Source organism: Mirounga angustirostris, unplaced genomic scaffold (assembly GCF_029215605.1).
Source record: "Mirounga angustirostris isolate CCGP_5_RB_7025 unplaced genomic scaffold, mMirAng1.0.hap1 SCAF_8, whole genome shotgun sequence".
Lineage (NCBI taxonomy): Eukaryota > Metazoa > Chordata > Mammalia > Carnivora > Phocidae > Mirounga > Mirounga angustirostris.
In genome coordinates, this window is record NW_026991716.1 from 97,970,908 (window position 1) to 97,984,395 (window position 13,488).

The following is a 13,488-nucleotide window of genomic DNA, read 5'->3' on the forward strand; positions in this document are numbered from 1 at the left end:
GGTTATATTCAAAGTCACGATCTACCCACATAGCTCTGCTTATACTGTGTTTGCAATCAATAAACACTATTCTTTAAGCTATCAGTTTGCAGATTTTGTAGACTTCTGCTTTCATTTCATTTCACTTCATCTCCAAGGTTCTTGGTTATATTTTTATATTTAACCTGAACATACCTTATATGAACATTGAATGGTCTGAAAACTATCTGGCCCTGAAAGGACATATTTATGTTAGTTCAACATCAGAGTCTCACCCATACTTATTAGATGAAATTACTCTTCATATAGAACTAATTATGTTTCTGATTTTTATCATACATTAGCCTCAAAAAAGTGAGTAACACCTCGGAAAACAGGGCCTTAAATTTTGTACTGATACTTATAATTTTAAAACCAATGATTCTATAGAAAAACACTGACCCAGTTTACCTTCAGGGGAAATGCAGTATGGAGGAACTCATCTCATTGACTTGAACCACATCAAAAAATCAGGGAAAATGTTCTATTAAAGAGCCGGATATCTTCATTTAAAAACAACAGGGCTTAAGTCCCCAGGGAACTATTATTGCCAAGTTGCAAAGTTACACTGGCCTCCTTTTCCTCAAAGCAAACTTCGAGATTACTCACCATTCAGACCAGCATCCAACCCACCAGGCGCAGAACTCATCAGAAGACACCGCTGCACGTAGTTGGAGCAAACCCCCTCCACCAGGCCTAGTGGTCACTGCAGGGAAATTACCTTGTCCCTGTGATGTTCCTATGTACTTCTATGTGCTCTTTGAATAATTTATCAGTAATGGAAGGCTGTTTTTCTATAAATAAAAGTGTAGTGACTTTAATAACTAAAAATGTTATCTAAAGAATGACAGGAGCCGTTAACTGGAAACTTTCTATTCAAAGTGTAGTCCCCAGGCCAGCAACATTAGCATTACTCAGGAGCTGTTAAAAGTACAGCATCTCTGGCCCTGTCCTAGATCTGATGAATCAGAATCTGGGCTTAACAAGATCCCGAGATGATTCATTATGCACATTAAAGTTTGAGAAGCACAGAACTAGAGCATTTTTCTCAAAATATCTGTGGTTTTTATTAGTGATTTCTTTACAGTCTATATTTTTGTATAGACTATAATAAAATAAATTACTAGAATAAGGAAATAAAAGATACAAAGGCATACAAACTGCTACAAATATGATTTTTGATTGTACAAGACAAAAGAGCATTCTATCAAATTTGTAAGGTGTTTGGTGATAACTGTTTCACAAATGTGCAATATCAAGATTGTCACCCACTTTACTGAAAATTGTTGGTTCATTATGCAATCTATCATAACCTATAGGAGCTCTGGTCTTTCAAGCTTCTAACTTCTATTTTTGCTCCTAAATTTTATCTGCCATTGCAAAACAGGTTGCATATTTTCCTTGCATGCATGCAGGTATTAAGGCCATTCAAAAAACAAAAACAGATAGAAAGACAAGACAGTCCAGCTAACCAATTCCCATCTTTAAACAGTTGGGACCAAACTGCTTCTTATTTTGCAGATGCACAGAGAATGTATTTCATAGTTTAAACCTTCTTGACAGAAATGTTCACCCTCTCGCCTCAGCATGTAATAATAGTAGTCGATAATCAGTTTCTATATTATCTCGTAATAAAGAGAATAATCTCTAATTTAATGCATCAGACTTTACAGAATTCATAATTTTTACTATGTTGCTAGGGGCACTGCTTAGTGCTGCTGTCTTTTTATTTTATTTTATTTTATTTTTTTAAAGATTTTATTTATTTATTTGAGACAGAGAGAATGAGAGAGAGAGAGCACATGAGAGGGGGGAGGGTCAGAGGGAGAAGCAGGCTCCCCGCCGAGCAGGGAGCCCGATGTGGGACTCGATCCAGGGACTCCAGGATCATGACCTGAGCCGAAGGCAGTCGCTTAACCAACTGAGCCACCCAGGCGCCCTGCTGTCTTTTTATTTTAATAGTGAGCCTTCCTCGTTGAAGAAAGCAGTGCATTGCTTGCATCCTAACCCAAGTTCCTCAACCTAGATAACTACTCCAGAACATTCTTCTGTCACAGCTGGCATCAGAACATGTCACACACCATCAGACCATGCTCCTGCACAAAAATTAAACCTCAAACTAAATTTGTTGATAGTATAATCCTTCATAGTTTTCTTCCTTTCATACAGCTCAGAGCTAGCGTTCATTGTCAGCTAGGTCAAAAAAGTGATTCTTTCCATACATCATCATGTTCATATTGCACATATAGGAAAAGAACCGCGCTGTTAATGATATATATGCATTTGTCAAGTGCCATAAAAAATATCCTGCTAGTTTTGCTTATTCTTTGCGTAGGTCTTCTATAGAACTAACTAGTTCTTGAAAACATCAAACTGTAATGTCGTTGGACACAGATGTATAATCTTCTCTGCAGACTTCCAGTATTTCTAGCAAAGTATCTTTGATCCAGCCTCTCACTAGTGCTTCAGCATTTGGATGGTTTCTTATTCTTAACAACCCAAGTGCGACTTTACAAAAAAACTGATAATTACTAATATTTATATGTGAAATGTGAAACATTTTCTTCTGTTAGCTTTTGAATTTAATAGTCTTATTGTTAGACTCTTCTTTTTTAAACCTGTGGTCTATGATTTGTATGTAAATTACTCTTAACTTTTAATGGTATCTTTACATCATTAGCCATTGCCTCTTAGTTAATAACCAACTATGCTTTTTATACCCCACCATCAATTATGGCTACAAAGTAGAACTTGGTGTGTGAAGGATCATAATTCCAAGTACAAGCAGGACAAACTCCTTTGTTCTTTATTTTTTTGGAATCATTGTCACCATCATTAGCATTTTGTTTACTTCTGTATCGATAGTTATTAACCAAAAATAATCCAGTGAAACTTATTTTGCCTATATTAATTAGAAATGTAAATAAATAATACATGTAATGTCTGTTGTTTAGCTAATAATGTTAAGTTATAAATTTAATTTGATTAAAAGATAGTGATGGGGGGGCGCCTGGGTGGCTCAATCAGTTAAGCGTCCGACTTTATTTTGGCTCAGGTCATGATCTCAGGGTCATGAGATGGAGCCCCACGTCAGGCTCTGTGCTGGGCGTGGAGCCTGGTTGAGATTCTCTCTTTCCCTCTCCTTTTGTCCCTCCCCTCTCCCTCCTTCTCTAAAAAAAAAAAAAAAAAAAAAGGATGATTAGAAAATTACAAATTATAAGAATAAACAAATGCTTGTGTTTTTTCTTATCCATACATTTTTGGGTTACAGTTCACCAACCTGAAAATATCACATGTTGTAATGTATTCTTACTGTGCATGATTATCATGTACCTCATGCCACATGACACCATATAAGTTTCACAGTGGTCTAGCTGGCTTCTAACTGGCTTATACTCTGTTCATTGAGACAAGTCAGGAGCTTGACTATCACAACAATATTAAGTTGCAGTAAAAACTCCGAAATGCTTGCTCTCAATTTCTGTATATATCTCGTTGCAGAGCATCAGACACACCATTTGCAAGCTGGTACCACTTGGTGGACCACACCTGACTAGCACTGATCTAGGATGACTTTCAGTTTTGTTGGATTTATTTCACTAGGGATCTATTGAGCACAGTGCCCTGCTATGAGGTGAAGGTGGTTAAAGCATGTACATATACTGGAGATGCTAAAATTCTACTTAAGGAGACAAAGAAATGGATGGTATTTTTATATATGTAATTGCATGAGGTTTTACTTAGAGTATCCAGAGATGCAACTAAGTTCAAATAGAGGATTAGGGAAATTTTCCTAGAGAATATAATGCCTGAACTACATCTATTAAAAGATGAATGAGTAACGATAAAATATGGGAAATTTTTCCATGGAGAGAGAATTTCTTAAGGAATAGCATGTCCTAAGTGTGTGCTGGAGGAAGGGGTAGGAGGAGTGAGGACACAATGAACACTCTGGTGCTTCGGAAGGGTGAAGCACAAGACAGGTCATGACAAAAGAGGGAAGTGCAAGGGCAGGAAGTTCACTTTACAAACCCAGGAATTGGACCCATGATGTCCCCTGAGAGATAAAGCAATTTGTTTCCTATGTGTGCTTTGTTTCATTTATGAACACATGGGAGGCAGGCACAAAACCACCCCATTTCATTGATATCCAGTCTACTATGCAACACTCAGCCATTGTGCATCAGCTTTTTCTTACGGTCTTTAAATGTTTCCATTATTCCTGTCACCCTAAAGTCTCCTTTGTAACTGTGACCGTGAGTCCTTAATTTCTCAAGAACTGATCATCCACTCAGGTGTTATTCTAGACCCTTGCTTCTCTCCTTCAAACTAAGTCCTTCTCTGATCTATTGCTATATTCATGAGGCCAAGAGGATGAAAAGAACAGGTTACACTGACTTTGGATAATTTTATTACGTGTACTCAGATAATATTTAAAAACAAATACAGAGAACAAATTGAAGGATGCTGGAGGAGGGGTTGGGGACAGGGTGGGGATGGGCAAAATGGGTGAAGGGGGGTGGGGGCTATGGGCTTCCAGTTATGGAATGAATAAGTCACGGAGTTGGAAGTATAGGGAATATAGTCAACGATATTGTAATAGTGTTGTATGGTGACAGATGATCGCTACACTTGTGAGCATAGCAGAAGGTACAGAGTTGTTGAATCACCATGTTGCACTCCTAAAACTAATGTAACATTGTGTGTCTTCTGTACTCAAATAATTAAACAAACAAACAAACCTTAAAAATATAGTGGGGAGATGTAAGTTGAAAGTCACTAGAAAAAGAAATAGCGCCTTTCTTTCTATATTTTTCATTTAAATATGCTCTTTTTCATCAATAATCAAAATCACTATGTTGTTAGGCTGAATTCCCATTCTAACTTCCTTTCATAAGCCTATGGACCTTAAATAGCTGCCTGCTTCTTATGTTCTGACTCTCCTTTTATTTATTTTTTTCTGACTCTCCTTTTAAAATTCACTTTGTCCATGAATCCATCCACTTACTGTGAAAATAATTTGATCACTCTGAAGTGCTATTGATTTGCTTTTACTTTATGTCCTTTTTCCATTTCATCAGGGGTAGGAAACTGGATGTTACCCTTTCCAGTTAATTAATGTGTTTATCCATGAAGTTACATTACTTAAAGGTGCAAGCATACCTTTTAACACAGTATGTTCCTGGAAGCTGTATCAAAAAACAGATTATTTCAAAATGGAACCAACTTTTTTTATAGAAATAAATTTAAATCAGGAGATGTGTTTTTTTGTTTTAATTTCTTTCACTTGCTTAGGTATCTCTGTTTTTTTACTGGCTCTAGCTACTCAGAATAAGAGAAACCAAAAATAAATTTATCTTTCATTTCGTGAATATACTTTGGGCAAGTAATACTTTAGAAGCAAACTCTACAATCATTTTTTTTAAGATTTTATTTATTTATTATTTGGGGGGGAGAGAGAGAGAGAGATGGGGGAGGAGCAGAGGGAGAGGGACAAGCAGACTCCATGCTAAGCATGGAGCCCAACACAGGGCTCATAGTGGGGCCTGATCCCACCACTGTGAGAACATGACCTAAGCCAAAATCAAGAGTCCAACGCTTAACTGACTGAACCACCCAGGGGCCCCTACAATTATTTAACCTTCTAAGGCAATTCTCTTCACTGAACAAAATTGATGTAAATGCCCACTATAAAAAAGAAATTGACACATTAAAAATACAATTTCATTGACTCATACAATAGGCTTACTATAACTATATGTTACTTAAATATTTAAAATAATTAATTTGTTTTCTGATTCAGAATCTGGAATAGCTTCTGGACTGAATTTGGGTGTCCCCACCATTTGAGATCATTGTCCAGGAAAGTTTGAATTACAGTCTTCCTTTTGCTTATACAAATATCCTTATCAAAAGAAGACATTTTTACAATTGTCCCATAGACCTTAAAACATTCTCAAGGTCCTGAAATAAGTAGTTAGTATTTTTACTGTTGATGTAGTTGACATTTCTTAAAATAAAAAACCAGTTTTTAAAGTAAGGACAAAGCCAATACTTTCCCCGTTTTCTTCCACTACCTCAGATAAAGTTTCTCACCTGAAGTTTCTTGATATATGCAGGGGTGTGATATCTGCTTAATAACTTATTAATAACTTATTCTGCTTAATAACCATCAGAAAATTGTAAGTGCTGTTACCCTATTCATTCTTTGTCACCCTAGGGCCATTTTGAGACTTGGTTGACAGTTGTCACTGACCTTAACACTTCATTGGAAAAATTAAAGCTTTATAAATAAGTATTCAATAACCACTCCGTCTTTTCAAAAGAAACCTTAAAATTGCACCCGAAGAACTGTAAAAGCTGGACTAAGTAGTGCTAATTTGTGAGTATTTACTTGGGGTTGGGAATGCCAAATAGCAAATAAAAGGCACTGTGAGCTGTGGTGTGACTATTAATTGGTCAGTAAGAAATGAGAGATGTGGTGAAGTTCAAAGTTGTAGGAAATGACTAACCATAAGCAGCAATCCAGCAAAGTACTGAAAATCACATGCTCCAAATTCACTGTCTGTGGCCTCCACCTCTTGTTTGGCAAAACTGCTTCAGACTCTCCAGCACAAGGGTAGAGTAAATCAAAGAGGCAACAATTGCTTGTGTTGTTTCCAGATTGTTTCAGTTCGTATGCAACAGCTAACCATTGCTCAGATCATTCTTTATAAAAGCAATTCAAATATTTTGAAAAGGATACCAGTGGTTTTTATCAACATATATAATGAGTAATTTGATTTTGTATCCTCTGGAATTCTCCCATTTCTCTTATATTAATTTTGTAATTTGGATTTTTCTAAATTCTCTCTTTACTCTGGGCTTGGTCATGGTATGCTGTATTGTCTGTAGCCTCAGCCTCCCCACCAGTGGCTACATAAGGTGCTCAAAAATGTGTGTGGAATTGCTTTCTTTTAAATCCCATTCCATTCCACAGATACACCTCTTTCTATTCCATAACTGCCCCGCTCCCTTCTTTATTTTATTTAATTTTTTTTGGTCTTATTTCCTCCTCCACTCAAAAGGTTGTGTTGATGAAAGTTAAAAATAACAAAAACCTACATGCTTTGTGTTTGCAAATAAGCTCACGAATGGAGTTCACATCTTTGATCTATTTCTTTTCTTTGTTCACATCTGTTGTCCATTTTAATAAAAATTCTCTTTCAGGGCTTGAACTGCAACTTTGATCCACCACCATGCTTTTGTCTACTGGTCCTCAGCATGAGGCATCAGGCACCAGAGATTTTCATGGGAGGAAAAGATAGAACATAAATCCCCAGTGATCTTCTAAAGAATGGATTTAATATATTGACCGTACTTTTCTTCAGAGTACGAGGGTATTTCTAGGGTAGGTCGGACACTTAGAACTGTGTTTTGAAGGACTACTTGCATTTTTTTTCCTACTCAAGAATAGGTAATGGTTAAACCTGATATTAGATGTCCGTGTTTAAAAACAAAACAAAACAAAATAGAACAAAACCTCTGGATTAAGACATCATTGTGATCGGATTACAAAATGATTGCCAAAATTAGTTATTCACACTCAAGTGTGACATCAATACCATACCAAGTTGTGTGGCCTGTATTTTTGTTTGCATGTGTGTATGAGAACATGAGTTATGAAAGGAGAGAAATTAGTCAATTAGACATTCAAGCAAAACATTCTACTTGTAGTTTTATAAGGGAAATAGGGCCACCTAACCAGCTAAAACTTTTACTATCCAAATAATTGTTAAAACATTGTATGAATATATCTTATGAAGAGACTCTGATTGTGTGCTTTGGAAAGCTATTTAGACTTGGTCCTCCAGCCCCCAAGCTTGCTGTTCACTTAAAAGATTCTTTTTTGGTTGCATTTCTACCAGGTCCCTTGTGTTTTAATATAATGTATGCTTATATAATTCTCCTTGATAATGTGTTCTTATTAATTTATTTCTAAAACAAGAGAAAATGGCCCCCAAGTTCTTTATTAATCTCTGAGATTTTCTTTCTCACTTATCAAAGAATATTAATTCATTTGAATTATATCCCAATCCCTTCTTTAGTAACAAGGGACTGTCCTAGCAATGCAGTGTTTGTGAGAAATGGGACAGGGGAGGGAAGAAGAGATTTGTAGGTAAAGTGAAGAAGCAGTTTCACAGGGGATTACTTTTTTTTTTTTTTTTTGGAAGTGTTATGTTCAGGGTTTATGTTCGAGAGAAAGCTAGGGAAGAAGAACCATCAGTTGCTGTGGTCTCACTGCATTGTCCAATATCTTTTAAAGGTACCCTAATGAGATAAGCAACCCTATTTCTTCAACAAAAAGCAGGATGGGAAAGTACCTCAATGCCGCTCAGTGGAGGATAGAGAAGTGAAGTCTCCTCAGTTTCTTCTGCACTACCTCCCTTGACTATTTGCCCTCTTAGACAAGGATGAATTGACCCCATTAGAGCACTCTTTGTTGGCTCTAGTAGTTACTATTTCTTTTTTCTTTTTTTTTTAAGATTTTATTTATTTATTTGACTGAGCGAGAGAGTGGGGGAGAGAGAGCACAAGCAGGGGGAGCGGCAGGCAGAGGGAGAGGGAGAAGCAGGCTTCCTGCCGAGCAAGGAGCCCGATGCAGGGCTCCATCCCAGGACCCTGAGATCATGACCTGAGCTGAAGGCCGCCGCCTAACTGACTGAGCCACACAAGCGTCCCTGTAGTTACTATTTCAAAGCGGAAAATTCTGTGTATAAAGGTAGATTTTTCTGGATATTTTCATCTCAAAAGAGGATCATGAAAAACACAAGTGAGTATAATTATTCCACACTCAGATTTATTCATATGGTTTGGGTATAACATGGTGCTGCTGTGAACTTTCCGTAGTTTCACTGGGATCTGATCATGTTACCTTTACATGAATAAATGTTCTTCTTGCCTTGGCCAGCTGTCTCGCCAATGTGTGCTATTATTCATAGAAGCATTACACACAGGTATGGAGGAAAACTCATCTCCTTTCTGAAAATCAACTCAAAACATACATCCTATTTTAAAAATATACATAGTAAGTCCTGTTCTTTTAGAAAATCAATTACTAAAAAAAAAAAAAAAAAACAAAGCATCAGTTTAGATATCTTCCTTTTTTTTACTTTTTATCATCCTAGAAATTGCCTAAATACATACAGTTGCCTTCAAGAAATTGTGAACCTTAATACATCCAGCTTAGCAGTAATATCATGCTATCCACGTGTTTAGATTTAAGTGTAGCAGTGGTATGTTTCTTCCAGCTGGTATGTATGAATACTTCAAAGTACTTGGCTCTTGACTGATGAAAATTCCATGTCTTATTGATTTGGTCTCTAGAAAAGTAGGGGATTTGTTATTTTCTATGAGCTAGTGGCATTTGAGAAACACATGTGTAAAAGACTTGCAAAATTTATATACACATGCATGGGGGGGGCACTTTTATTGATCTCATATGAAGAAGTAGAATCTCCAGGTTCATTTTTTTCTGTGGAATAGGTCATATGTCTTTCATTTGCTGCCTATAGCATACATGGTAGAAAACTAAAATAAAATATTCGTTTGTAAAGCCAGATGGGAAATTGTGCTGTCTAGATAATAAAATGTCTTCTAAAGACACAGAAAAGAGTATAGCAAAGATTTCTATTTTTTTGAAATCATTTTAGAAAGAAAGCAAAGATTCCTATTTTTTTAAATCTTTTTAAAAAGAAAGGAAATTTTTTTGAGAGATTAAGATTATTGAGTACTTTTTTTCTTTCTTCCTTTTTGCAAAGGAAAAAGAAAAACCTTGTCTGAGACAAGACTCCCTGCTGCCAAATGCTAGCTGCTGAAGGCCCACAGTGAGGTATAAGCAGAGTTCAAGACTGAAATAAATGTCTAAACACAAGACAAGCATAGTTTCTTTCACCACTGCAATGCTCCATGTATTAATCTGAGCGCTAGAGTTCTTTTCTGCATTTTTGGTTTCTGTTTTTATAAAAATAAAAACCCTCAATATAATGAGAGGAATAATTCCTGAAGCCACTAATGTGTTTTTTGGAGTCAGCACAGATTAGTCTCATTGGCACTGTTTCCTTCATTGTGTATGTTTCCACACTCTCAACTCTAAATCTGCAGACTTTAAAGTTTTTTCAATCTTTCAACATACCGGTAGAAGTTTCATCATTGAGTATTTTGCTGCTTGTTTTTAGAAGGCAATACTTTATAATGCAGATTCTCAACTATTTAAGAAGGTAAGCGTTGCCCCCTAGGAGTCAGGCCACCAGAGTTCACAATGTCTTTTGGCATCTTTACCTTTTTGAGTTTATATCATGACTCGTAGTACTTTGGTAGACATACTCATTCATGCTTTCATGGGAAAACTGATTAGTAGCCACTGGATCTTTTATTGCAAATCATTTGTGCGTCCGTGGCACTGATGAGAATAGTAGCCAATATTCATTGAGAGCTTACTATGTACCAGGTGCTCTCCCGGGCTTGATACAAATTTACCTATCTACTGTTAGAGTTAGGTGATCTCATCAGATCAAGGATACTGAGGCACAAATACCTTAGTTAAATAACTTACTTAAGGTCCCTGAGCTGGTAAATGGTGGAGCCAGAAGTCTAATCTAGGAAGTCTGGCTTTAGGGCCCTAACATTTAACTGAGACCCTATAGACATGGATCAATCCACTACTCTTTTTTTTTTTTTTTTTAAGATTTTATTTATTTATTTGACAGAGAGAGACACAGCGAGAGAGGGAACACAAGCAGGGGGAGTGGGAGAGGGAGAAGCAGGCTTCCTGCGGAGCAGGGAGCCCGATGCGGGGCTCGATCCCAGGACTCTGGGATCATGACCTGAGCTGAAGGCAGACGCTTAACGACTGAGCCACCCAGGCGCCCCATCAATCCACTACTCTTATCATTACCCCCATCACTGGTGCTGCTGGCCTTGACAGATGATGGAAGGACCCATTGAGCCATCCTAGGCTGGTGGTTGAGGAACAATGCTTTTTGGGAGGGTACTCTCTATACCGACCCACTGACCTGTATCGTGTCATTTCTCACATAGGCTAAATACAGAGATTTAGGAGCCAGGGAAAGAGGTATGGGTAACACTTTTTACACCTGGAAGAGTGACTCCTGGGAAAATTCAAGCTGACAGTCCCAAGATAATAGGCTCTGAGAGATTAGAGCTGTGCCGTCCAATATGGTAACTAATAATCCCGTGCGGCTATTTAAGTTCATTTTAATTAAACTTAAATGAGATTAAAAATTTAGTTTTTCAGACACATTTCAAATGCTTAATAGCCACATGTGGCTAGCGGCTAGTTGTTGAGTAATAAAGACACAGTTTCATTGTCGTGGAAATTTCTACTATACGGCACGAGTTTCAGATCTAAAGGTAAAAGGAACAGAGAGTCTGGCAGTGATGGCTGACACCAAGTGTCCAGAGGTGGTTGTTCCAAGGGCACCTTCTTAGCCAGATCTCAGCTGCAGCTGGACCTCAGCTGTTCCTTTAGCCTAATCGCTACAGGTCACTGTCTGTTTTCTAAGCCTGATTTGGGGAGCCACCTACACTCCTTCCAACAAATTTCTTTTCTGTTTAAGCTAACCAGTTGTGTTCTGTTAGTTCCTGCAAGAACTTTTCCTGATAGAAGGTCCTTTACTTAGCATTTCCTAAAACTGAAAAACCCACACTTCAGGAAATTATTGATATTAGGTCGTAACATAGTGACGTAATTGTTCTTGAATCTCACAAGATAATTACCTAGAAAAAAAGCAGGTTTGGGGTTGGATTATGTAGACCCGAGATTGGCGTGAGGGTTAATATCTTTCTCTCCTTTGGCCTAGGGAATTTTGGGCCCCAGGACACTTGGGCGGAGAACTGTGGCCACCACAGGAAGAAAACCAGGGTCTATATGGGGTGTGCTTTGTGAAAGCTCCATGGTTTGCAGACTTCAAGGACAAACATAGAGCAAAGAATCCCAAATCTTTGATAATCTTGATGAAAGTTACAGCCAGTGCTATAGAGAATTACACAAATAATGTTGTTCTACACCTGGGACAGATGACCAAAGGAAGAATTGTAGCTCCAAAGTAGTAACCATCAGGAACAACCAGCTATGTCCAGCAGAGCGGCCACCTTACAAGGACCATCTGGGTTTAAGCCAGTAGCATGGCAGGTTGATAAGAGGACCAGAGTGAAGAACTGGGCTGGAACCGAGGTCACATGTGAAACAACATCCTGAGGGAATGAAAAAAAATCTGAGAAGCGTACTAAAACAAAACAAAACAAAACAAAACAAACCCCCAAAACCTCAATTTCTTACAAGGACCCATAGGGACTCAAGGTCAGCATAATTTGGGTCTTAATGGAAGCATATCTTACAAATTTTCCAAGGCTGAAAACGTGAATGGCACTTGAATTATATAAGGAAGAACATTTTTTGCCATCCAATGTATTCAACAGTAGAATGGGCTGACTTGTGCACTAATCAGGTACTTATTAAATCACTGGAAAGACTCAGCTGGAAATAGGATAAACAACTGTCAAGCCAGGCTGTGGGAAAGATTTCCGTGCAGGTGGGATTTCAAAAGCTTCCTCTCACCTAAAGGTTTTGTGAACCTCTGATTCTAAATAGACTATCCTGTAAGAACTAATGTGATTTCTGTTGCAAAAGTAGCAAAATGTTCCTTCAAACCCAGGGAAAACCAAGAACATCCATTAAAATACTTGGAATTTTGTGGCTAGGCTTTCCAGTTTAACTCTCTTAATGCCTGGCACTTTCCATTTTCTTTCTGTTTCCTTTGTAAGTAAAACAAACTGTAATTTTGCATAAGATGGAAGCTATTAAATTGTTTTAGTGAAAAGGTAAATGATTCTTAATACTATTAGGATTTTAATCAGAATATGGTGAACAAATCTTGGGGAATCCTAACCCTGTTTGCTACAAAGATTTTAAAACATTCCTCTGTAGAAAAACAATCCTATAACTCGTTCTGATTTCTTCGGTGTTCTGCATGTTTATGTTTCCAAGAACATTTCAGTCAGGGGCTGAGCAACTTGGGGAAATAGAATTATGGCTGAGTTTTCCAGGACATTCACATGTGCGACCAACTCTGTGGATATGCTTGGAATCTGTTCCTGGCTCAGGATCAGATACATACATAAACTCCTCATAAACTCATACCACATTTTCATCCTATCTGCTTCCAAGAGTAATTCTTCACAAATGCTGGAAGCCTGCTTTATGTTTTACTCATTTATTAATGGCCCACATAATCTGTAATTTTTCATACCTTTGGAGACTTCAGGTCTACCCTTAATCTCTGCCTGTTCTGCTTTTCATATTTGTTTTTTTTTTTTCTTTTAAGTTGCCTGCTCTCCCAGCATATACTATAAAGGAATGTCAAAATAAACAATCTTAAATGTTACCAACTTTTTTCACAAATTCATTCA

General features: G+C 37.5%; 1 long non-coding RNA gene across 1 annotated transcript in view; it reads right to left on the reverse strand.

The window, feature by feature from the left end:
• Nucleotides 1-10,775: 10,775 nt before the first annotated feature.
• LOC135365497 (uncharacterized) overlaps nucleotides 10,776-13,488 on the reverse strand; it is a 37,390-nt gene continuing 34,677 nt past the window's right edge. Inside the window, exon 3 of the long non-coding RNA XR_010413435.1 lies at nucleotides 10,776-12,273. This is a non-coding gene — a long non-coding RNA (uncharacterized LOC135365497). The remainder of the gene's footprint in view (nucleotides 12,274-13,488) is intronic.